An 11,524-nucleotide genomic window follows, 5' to 3' on the forward strand; every position below is an offset into this window, starting at 1 on the left:
ATAATACATACAGCGTGCCGCCATATACCATATAATACATACAGCGTGCCGCCATATACCATATAATACATACAGCATGCCACCATATACCATATAATACATACAGCGTGCCGCCATATACCATATAATACATACAGCGTGCCGCCATATACCATATAATACATACAGCGTGCCCCCATATATCATATAATACATACAGCGTGCCGCCATATACCATATAATACATACAGCGTGCCGCCATATACCATATAATACATACAGAGTGCCGCCATATACCATATAATACATACAGTGTGCCTCCATATACCATATAATACATACAGTGTGCCTCCATATACCATATAATACATACAGCGTGCCGCCATATACCATATAATACATACAGCGTGCCACCATATACCATATAATGCATACAGCGTGCCGCCATATACCATATAATACATACAGTGTGCCGCCATATACCATATAATACATACAGCGTGCCGCCATATACCATATAATACATACAGCGTGCCGCCATATACCATATAATACATACAGTGTGCCGCCATATACCATACAATACATACAGCGTGCCGCCATATACCATATAATACATACAGCGTGCTGCCATATACCATATAATACATACAGTGTGCCTCCATATACCATATAATACATACAGCGTGCCGCCATATACCATATAATACATACAGTGTGCCTCCATATACCATATAATACATACAGCGTGCCGCCATATACCATATAATACATACAGCGTGCCGCCATATACCATATAATACATACAGCGTGGCGCCATATAGTATATTTTACATGGTGGCAGGCCGAATGTACACACATACATACACATATATAAACAGTATATACAGCAAATATACACACATACATATACAGAATATATATATATTACACACATACCAACACATACAGAGACATCTATGCATACATTCACACACACACACATATATATATATATACATACATAGAAGTTACCTTCACTCTTCTTCTTTTCTCGTCTGCCTTGTCCTGGGGGGGCTGGGGGGGACGTGAGAGTCGCAACCGGGGTGGGGGAGGGGGGAACGGGGATGTCGGAGCCGGGGGGGGGGGGCGGAGTCGGGGGGAGGGGCGACGGCCAGCGCGGACATTGGGCTGGGGCAGGGACTGGTACCTGTGCCGGGCGGTGAGATGTGATAGGCGGGCCGTGGGTGGGGGAAGTGTCGGCCGGCGCGCAGGTACCTGTGCAGGCCGCGCGCGTGTTGAATGGATGGGCGGGCCGCTGAGGGAAGTGTCGGCCCGCGCGCTGGTACCTGTGCCGGATGTTTGGATGTAATAGGCGGGCCGCTGAGGGGAAGTGTCGGCCTGCGCGCCGCACAGGAGCCGGCCGCCGCCGGGTGAATGTGACGGGGGCGGCGGTATTGTCCGGGGGGACTTTAAGAGGTGCCAGCTGGAACCCATGCCAGCGGGCAGGAGTCCAACGCCGCCCCCTAGTCTAGCAGGAGGCGCGCCGCCTGAGGCGAGAATCTCAACTCGCCTCATGGCAGGTGCGCCCCTGGGTCTATCTTCCTCATGCCATGAGACATGAACCAAAAAAGTACATTCTAGTTAGGGGTCTGGAACAGATTTTGCATTGGGGCACAGCAGCTTTAAGTTATGCCTCTGGCCAGCATTCAGTGTATATGAGCAGGGCCAGCGCCATTTTTTAGTAGGCCCCTGGTCGACAGAGCCTCAGCCCCCTTTACTAAACCTCCCAAATTTTGAGTCACAGAAAGTGTCCTACGGCCTTTCCTCCTACCCTTCCATGCGTTTTTCATGTTGCCATGTGTTTGGCTGCTTTTGGTAACATTTCACAGCTGTATAGACTTCTAGAAATGAAAGAAGACTCTTTCAAAGCAGCTAAACACATGGCAACATGAAAAACACATGCGTTCTTACGTATACATCCAAACACTGGCACCCCCTGCACTGCTCGGGAAGTGTCACTAACTTTATTTTGGTGCACCTTTAACGTAGAGCATGCAACACAATTCTGTCAAGTCTCAGTAATAATTGTGGCGCACGGTCCGACTCTGCACCAGAACGCCCCAGTGCAGAATTTTGTGACACAATACTGGAGAAAACACTTTATAAACACATGAGCAAGAAGTTTGTATGTTTCAACAGAAAACTGGTGCAAGCACTTTAGGAAATGTGGGCCTATATGTGAAAGCACCCTCAGGGTTAATGTTTTAAAGAAGGCATTGACGGGATGATAGCTAGGATATAGTTTCGAAGCAAGGTCACCTGGCAAATGTATTTAGGTGGTTGTATGTGGGGAAGAGGCAGGAAGTCAACAGGAAGGGACACATTGGAAAAGTGGTGGAACAGGTGGCACAGGGGTAAAAGGGCAGGGGGCAGAAAGTGAGCAATAATTTACATTCTAGGAGGGAGAAAATGATTGTCAGACATCAGAAGGCTTCAATAACACAACTTTTAGACTACTCTCCATGGATGGACTTCAAAAGACAGCCAAATGCAATCCCGTCATTTCACACTGCATCTGCTGTCTCTTGCGTCTAGCTGCTTGTACTCAGCAGCTGATGGAGTGATTTTTGCTCAAAGTTGAGGGTGTCCGTTTTGGGGGATCTGTATTCCCGAAATTTCAATTCTTATTTGTTGCTAAAGTAGATATCAAGAAATCCCTGTCAAATCCACATAGTTGCTGGAGTGATTTTTGCTCAAAGTCCAGGATGTCAGTTGATGTGTGCCCGCAACTTTTGGAGTTTGCAGTAGAGAAGCTGTCCTGCCCGGGCAGTAGTGTGGCATCAGAGCAGGTGTTCAGTGTGGTGGGGGCCATCATTACCCCAAGGAGAACCCGCTTGTCTACCCATAATGTGGAGAGACTTACCTTTGTCAAGATGAATCAGGCATGAATCGGCCAGGATTTCAACACATCAATGCCTTATGCATCAGATTAGATCAGCCATGACGTCTCCCCCAAACTTTGAGAATTTAGTCTGGATTCTAACTACCTGCCTCAGCCACTATTCTGATGCTGCCACCCGCCTGATGCCACACATCTGCTGCCAGTTGCTCCATCTGCCTCCCACCATCTTTACCAGAGACTGGAATTGTCACCCACCTCCACACTCTGCTACTTTCTGACCTCCTGCTGCTGCTGCTACTGCCGGCACCTCCACACTCTGTCATTGTGCCACACTGTAGCCTAGCATGTTGCTGCCAGCTCCAGAATTTGTCATTGTGCCACTCTGCAGCCTACTAATGTTTCTGCCAACTGTCCGCTGTCTCCCTGGAACCCCTTGTGATTTCCATAATGCTGTTTTCACCCTCCAGCACTCTATGACGTTGCCACTATGTTTGGTTTCCCCCTTCATTTCATCTGTAAGAAGGAATGAAAAGCTTCAGGATTGATAGCCAAAAGCAGGAGTGGATACAGAACACAGAGGATATGCAAATGTCCCATTTACTGGTCATCTCTGTTTTGGATCAATTCCTGTTTGTTTTTGGCTTTAGCAATACTGATGGATTATTGACTGATTGAAAACGGACACTGACAGATGAAAAGAAGGCCAAAATGATCAGTGAAGTCTATGCAGAATTACTGCCGACACCCTTTCCACTCTTTAGGGGGGTTTCTACATGTATCAGCGTTTAACAGAACAGGTTCTGTCGTAATCTATGGAATCATCTGATGTCAGTGTAAAAAGAGTGCACTCTTGTTATTTTGGGATCTTGGCCCTCAACTCAGTCCTTTCGAGCTGGCACAGACGTTACCTTGTCAGGCTGCGTTCCCGCTTCGCTTATTTGGGGAAGTTGGCCTATGTAAGTGCACATGGAAGTGAAGAGTGAAGCGATTCTAAGAGCCACGGCTGTCATGTGCGTGTCATACTAAAACACAGCATTGTTTGTAGACCAAACCACGCTCCCTATGCATTTTTAAGCAGGGCACAACGTTCTACAACACCCTACAGGCTCTCTGCAGCCAGGAAATACCTGTTTTTTAACTTGATTCACCATGATTCTGGTAGTCGAAACAAATTTTGTCGGAAAAAATTACGCAACCTCGGCGAATCGGATTTTAGAAAAATTCGCCCATCTCTAAATTGTAAAAATAAAAAAGGATGCTAGCATTCCATATAATTCGCTATGACGTTCATAAGTACTAACTAGATAGATAGATAGATAGATCTAATGGTAACTCACAAGAATAAGTTGATGTTATTGGTTACATTGATGTTACCAAATAACCAGTTTATTAAGTTCACAAATTCTGACAAAGTAAATACTAAAAAGATTGTTGAGCCCCTTCTCCTCGTTAATATTATCTGCTTGGACTAATATTGCAATTGCCTCCCACTGACATAATTTGTTTCGCAGTCACAGCCTGGCAGCATGAATCAAATGCTGACATTCTAATTTCATGCACACACGGGTGTTAAGCTAAGGAGGTTGCAGCTTTAGAAATATTCATTCAGCACCTGTATAAATCAGGGTGGTGTTTTACCAAATCCTCATGAGGATGAGGGTGTATTTCCATATATCATACACTATTTTGGAAATAGTATTACCTCCTTATGTGCCTTTAGATATCTGTATTAACTGTTTAAGTTCCCTTGCGTAAGTCTCTTAAGTTCCAGAAAACTGGTTGCTTAAATTAATGTATATTCTTGAGTATAAGCCGATTCACCTAATTTTACCACACAAAACCGGGAAAAATTTTTGACTTAAGTATAAGCCTAGGGTGGGTAATGTAGCAACTACTCATCAATGATATGTCCAGCAACAAAGCCCCCTCAATAATGAAATGTCCAGCAGCAGAGCCCCCCTTAATGTCCAGCAGCAGAGCCCCCCTTAAAGGCCAGCAGCAGAGTCGCCCTAAATGTGCAGCAGCATAGCCCTCCTAAATGGGTAGCAGCGGAGCCCCCTTAATGTCCATCAGTAAACCCCCCCTGTCCAGCATCTGAGCCCCATTAAAAATAATAAACTTAGTACTTCTAGCGCTCCCCCCAGCATCATCTTCTCCTCGTTGCTTGTCATCTCCCTGCTGACCTGGCTAGAGGCACATCTATGCGCTCTGCCTGTGCATACAACATGGCTTGTCATAGTGTGCGTGCGGGCAAGTAAGAAGTAAGGTTATTGTTTTTTAAGGGGTCTCTCCTGCAGGTAGCAGAAGGCAGAAGAGGAGCTGTAAAGAGAAGAGGACGCTGGGGGTAAACGCCTCAGGGTAAGTATACAAGTTTATTTTTTATATGTAGTATAAGCTGAGTTGGGTTTTTTCAGCAATTTTTTTTACTGAAAATCTCAGCTTATACTCGAGTATATACAGTACATCTGTCTACAAGGAATGATTGAAGGATTTTAAGGGCTGAAATATCACATCAGTGGGATATGACACCTAGCCCTCCCATCAATGATTTTTTTTAAGTGACAGCAGCACTACATTGGGGTTGCTTTAACTTAGCAGGCCTGTGATGTAGTGTTCCTTCAAGGGAATGTTTCTAAGCTACAGTATCAAACAAAACTACTACATGATGGCCCAGATATATCAATGTGCATGTGCAAGTATTTTGACTATCTCTGCACTTGGAGCTAGCACATGTATTTATTAAGTGTTTGCTCCATAATTATTTTGCACTGCACTTTGTCTGACACTCTAATAATAATAACAATCTTTATTTATATAGTGCCATTATATTCAAATTAATTTAGCATCACTGGCAGATCTAAGAGCATGGGTTGGGAGATAAGAGAAGAGAGATAGGGAGGTGCAGCATTATGCAAGCTTTGTGGATGAGGGTTATAATTTTAAACTATATTCGGAAGGAGACGGGCAATCAGTGCAATGACTGGCACAAACTGGAGGCATCCGTGTTTGGTCTGAAACACTTTAGAAATATGTGCACCTAAAGGGGGGTGGTAGTGCTTAGTCTGCATTTGTGCCACATTTATTACTGTAACGTGACACAATTGTGTTGCACACTATATAATAAAAGTGCACCAAAAATAAAAAGGTGCTACTGTGTCCATACATCCCATAGCAGTGCAGATTGTGCCAGATAATTGAACAGCATGCACCAGTATTGAATTATCTGGCGCAACCTACACATATAGTTTGCGCCAGATACCGTATATACTCGAGTATAAGCCGACCCGAGTATAAGCTGAGACCCCTAATTTTACCACCAAAAACTGGGAAAAACTACTGACTCGAGTATAAGCCGAGGGTGGGAAATGCATTGGTCAAACCCCCCCAGTAGTATACAGCCTGCCAGCCCCCAGTAGTATACAGCCTGCCAGCCCCCAGAAGAATACAGCAGCCCCCCTGTAGTATACAGCAGCCCCCCTGTAGTATACAGCAAGCCCCTAGTAGTATACAGCAGCCCCCTTGTAGTATACAGCAAGCCCCTAGTAGTATACAGCAGCCCCTAGTAGTATACAGCAGCCCCTCTGTAGTGTACAGCAAGTCCCTAGTAGTATACAGCAGCCCCTAGTAGTATACAGCAGCCCCTAGAAGTATACAGCAGCCCCCAGTAGTATACAGCAGCCCCCCTGTAGAATACAGCAGCCCCCAGTAGTATACAGCAGCCCCCCTGTAGTATACAGCAGCCCCCATGTAGTATACAGCAGCCCCCATGTAGTATACAGCCTGCCCCTAGTAGTATACAGCAAGCCCCTAGTAGTATACAGCCTGTCCCTAGTAGTATACAGCCTGTCCCTAGTAGTATACAGGATGCCCCTAGTAGTATACAGCCTGCCCCCACGGCCCTTAAAAAAATAAACTTAAATACTCACCCTCCGATGTCAGCACGGCTCCCCGATGTCGGCGCGACTTACCGATGTCCCCGATGTCAGCGCGTTCCGTCTTCTTTCTTCTCCGCGGCTCCTCTTCACTCTTCCCGCGCCCATGTTTTCTTCTAGCAGGTGCATACTATGACGCGGCCGCTGCTGACGTCATAGTATGCGCGGCCATGAAGAAAACATGGCCGCGTCGATGATAGAAGAAAGAAGAGAGAAGAGGAGCCGCGGAGAAGAAAGAAGACGGGACGCGCTGACATCGGGGACATCGGTAAGTCGCGCCAACATCGGGGAGCCGCGCTGACATCGGGGGGTGAGTATTTAATTTTATTTTTTTAAGTGGGTAATTTTTTGGGGGTAATAGACTCATGTATAAGCCGAGGGGACGTTTTTCAGCACATTTTTTGTGCTGAAAAACTCGGCTTATACACGAGTATATACGGTATATTGCCCCTGGTCGCATTCCCAGTTGCAGGCTTACATTCAACCGCCGTGTCTGGTCATGCTTCAGCTCCCCTAGGGCGCCTCTCTCTACTTCTTGAAGGAGCAGGGAGTTTCCTAGCAAAGCTGTCCCAGCATATAAGCGTGCACCTCCAGCTATATAATCCAGCATGTCCTATTTTCCCAACTGAGCAAAGGTTCCTAGTATGCAAGTCCTGTTGTATGGTATCTATGGCCGGCTGCTATCTATACTGGAACCACTACAGGAGGTAGCAGCCTTGCGATCTATCCGCAGTGTAGTCCATATCCCTCTATAGGGTTAAAAGTTTGAATACCGGAGAGGTCCAGGGATAACGCCCTTAGTGTATGGCCGAAAGTCAAACCAGTTAGTTAGCTCAGAGGGTTCACAACCTGCTGTTTGTTACACTGAGCTACTGACTGATGGTGTGCTTGTTGAACAGCGAAGAAGCCCCAGAGTTCATGTAGTTGATGAAGGGTACTGTAACCCCTGCAAACTGAAAATGAGTGGAGGTTCAGAGGGTTGGGCTCCCACTCATTGGATATTGGACACCTATGGATCGCTGATCAAAATGTTAAACCCAGAAAATGGTTCTGTAGATCTCCTGAATACAGACATCCTACAATCTGCTATTTATCACAATAAACCTCAGTACCTCCCATCAGAAAGTAGAGAACCAAGTTAGCATAGTGAATTCTAAAACTATAGCAAAAAAAGTTGGAGTTGGTGGAGGTGGCGAAAGGCCCGCTTTGAGTAATGCTGATTGGATCATAAATCATCCTTCTTCAGGATTCCAGGTGAGAATTGGTAGAACCCAGTTATTACTTTAATCTCAGATTTCCAGGAGGAATAATACAAGCAGTACAATGCAATGCAATAGAACAAGATTCAAGACATACAACTCAATCTATGAACAGCAGAAAGGAAATATGAAAATAAGATGATTTTCAGGTTGTAGATTACACAGATGCTATAAAGTACAGCGGACATTTATTGGAGAAATACAATGGATGAACAGTATAAGAATATTGTTATATAATATAAGCTAAATTCCTAAAACTCTCTGTATCCTATCCAGGATCCTTTCTCCAGAGCCTATCTAAATAGGTATTTAGTAAACCCAAAATTGACTTACCACTAAGCAAACTTTCAATATGTTGTAACGTTGAAGACTTTCCACGGTGAAAGCTTTCTAAGATTAGCACATTTGGTCAACATTTTGATAAGCAAAAACAAAGTGAACCTTATGGTAAGATTTCAACTCTTCATGTTTTCTTTCATCTTTGCCATCTGGTTGGTCCAGAAGATAAAGAGGGCTGGAAGGAAGAAGGTTTTTCTTAATGAGAACCTGGCACAGCAGATTATTAGGCTAGAGGGCTCTCAGAGACATCTACAATTCGCATTAGTTGACAAACTGCTGCTCTATCCATAATCCTGGCAAGGAAGCAACAAAACTACAACCAGAGTCATTAGCAGCAAGGATTTTTTTTTCCCCAAGACTTATAGTATGGAGAACTTATAAATGGAATAAAAGATAGTGTTGACATCTCAAAACTTTGAATCTATACCACTGTTTATTAGCTTTATGTGCTTTACTAACAATCACCAAAGTATGTCATTAAGTGTATACAAAGGATCAAAGCTTTTACAACCAATACATTTGCAGCCTCCTCTGGGCTCTAATTCCGACACATTCGTTGGCACTCTAGTAGCTCATGAACAGCTGTATGCTGACATGCCATAAATGCAAATCAAGCACAGCAGAATAAACTGAAAATGCCACTCATCTACCTCTATGTGGTGTTTCAAAAGTATAACTCCTTAGTGCAGCGATGGCGAACCTTTTAGAGGCCGAGTGCCCAAACTACAACAAAGACGCGCTTATTTATCGCAAAGTGCCAACACAGAAATGTAATTTGTGATTTATACTCGCTTCTTTGTCACAGTTTTCATTGATACCAGCACCTGGGGACACCAATAAAGCAGAAAATAGTCCCAGGTACAGCTGTCACTTTAAAATAGCTCTGTGCACAGCAAGTCCTGGGCTGTCTGGGACTGCAGGAAGATACCTGGAGTCATCTCTGGTGATGCCCTGGGTGCCCACAGAAAGGGCTCCGAGTGCCACCTCTGGCACCAGTGCCATAGGTTAGCCATCACTACCTTAGTGTAAGCTTTCAGAGCATGATGGGAAATGTAGTTTTTCCATAGCTGGGAAATAACTTCTTTGGGATCTATGTCTTAAAAAATACTTTAACTCTCACAATATATGATTTATCAGTGCACGGTATAGCAACTCACTCACATCTACCATCGAGATAATGGATTATAAACCACACTTACATGCTGGTGTATGGCCCCTTTGTCAGGATCTGCTCTTCTTTTAGCTTTTTATTCCTTAGTTTTTACAAAAAAGGGCTTAAAAATTATGCAAATGGTCCTAAGGGGCTCCACTGTCCATAGAAGTTAATAGAGCATGGAGCCCCTCAGGCTCATTTGCAAAGTTTTTAAAGCATATTTTCTTAAAAATTAAGGGCATGAGAAGTTAAAAAAAGGGCAGATCCTGATAAAGGGAGCACACACCAACATGTAAGTATTTATAATCCATGATCCTGATGGTAGATTTCCTTTAAAGAGACTAATATCATTTTACCAATTGGAGTGTATTATAAATTTCCTACCTTTGTGCCAGGCTGTTTGCATAAATAGCTTTACACAGCAGATTTTCCCTACTAAAATCCATCAGAGTGAGATTCAGATGTCCGGCAGCTCAGATCTCCCATCTCACAGCATACAGCTCAGTCTAATACAGCTCACTACCCCCTCTCCTATTTCACAGCAGACAGCTCAGTCTAATAGAGTCATTCCCACTGTATCACATTCTCGAGGGATACGTAAACCCTAGGGGGTCTGATCACTCATACTATATTGCAGTACACTGTGAAAATACTGCTTCTGAACTACAGTCTGTCTTTGGAAGACTGCAATACAGAATGCCTAATGACAGCTTTGGGAGCCTTTAACCCCTTAAGGACGGAGGGTTTTTCGCCTCATTTCTCGCTCTCCAACTTCAAAAATCCATAACTTTTTCATTTTTCCGTGTACAGAACTGTGTGAGGGCTTATTTTGTGCGTAACAAATTTTACTTTCCCGTAATGTTATTTATTTTAACATGCCGTGTACTGCGAAGCTGAAAAAAAATTCCAAATGTGGAAAAATAGAAAAAAAACCGCACGTGCGTCACGTTCTTGTGGGCTCAGTTTTTACGACTTTCACTCTTCGCTCCAAATAACACGCCTACTTTATTCTTTGGTTCGGTGCGATCGCGGTGATACCAAATTTATACAGGTTTTATTGTGTTTTAATACATTTTCAAAAATTAAACGAATGTGTACAAAAAAGAAAAAAAAAATGTTTGCCATCTTCTGACGCTAATAACTTTTTCATACTTTGGCGCACGGAGATGTGTGAGGGGTCATTTTTTGCGAAATGAGGCGACGTTTTCATTGCTATCATTTTGAGGTCTGTGCAACATTTTGATCATTTTTTATTTGATTTTTTATGTTATGTAAAAAGGTGTAAAAGTCGCATTTCGGACATTTGGGCGCCATTTCCCGCCTCGGAGGTCACCGCCGGCCGTAACCGTTTTTATATTTTGATAGACCGGGCATTTTGGGACGCGGTGATACCTAATATGTCTGTGATTTTTACTGTTTGTTATGTTTTATATCCGTTCTAGGGAAAGGGGGGTGATTTGAACTTTTAATATTTTATTAATTTTTTTTATTTTTTAAACTTTTTTTTTTCTTTTTTTTTTACTATCTTTTAGACCATCTAGGGTACATTAACCCTAGATGGTCAGATCGCTGCTACCATATACTGCAATACTTCTGTATTGCAATATATGGCATTTTTGCAGCACATTCATTACAATGAGCCACTGGCTCATTGTAACGAATCTGCAGCTGCCAGATAGCCTCGTGTCAAAAGAAGACACGAGGCTACCATGGCAACCGATCGCCGCCCCCCGATGACGTTCGGGGGCGTGGCGATCGAAAAAAAGATGGCGGCGCCCGCGCGCCGCCGTCTTTTAAACGCCGCCGGCGGCGTTTAGGGGGTTAATAGCCGCGATCGGTGCAAGCACCGACCGCGGTTATTAGCGGTGGGGGTTTTGTGCAAAATGCAAAAACCCCCACCTCTGTATGAAGAGGACTCAGCCCGTGAGCCCTCTTCATACATCCCTTATACCTCTGCGCCGTAGAGCTACGGCGCAGA

Source organism: Engystomops pustulosus, chromosome 4, assembly GCF_040894005.1.
Source record: "Engystomops pustulosus chromosome 4, aEngPut4.maternal, whole genome shotgun sequence".
In the NCBI taxonomy this organism is placed as follows: domain Eukaryota; kingdom Metazoa; phylum Chordata; class Amphibia; order Anura; family Leptodactylidae; genus Engystomops; species Engystomops pustulosus.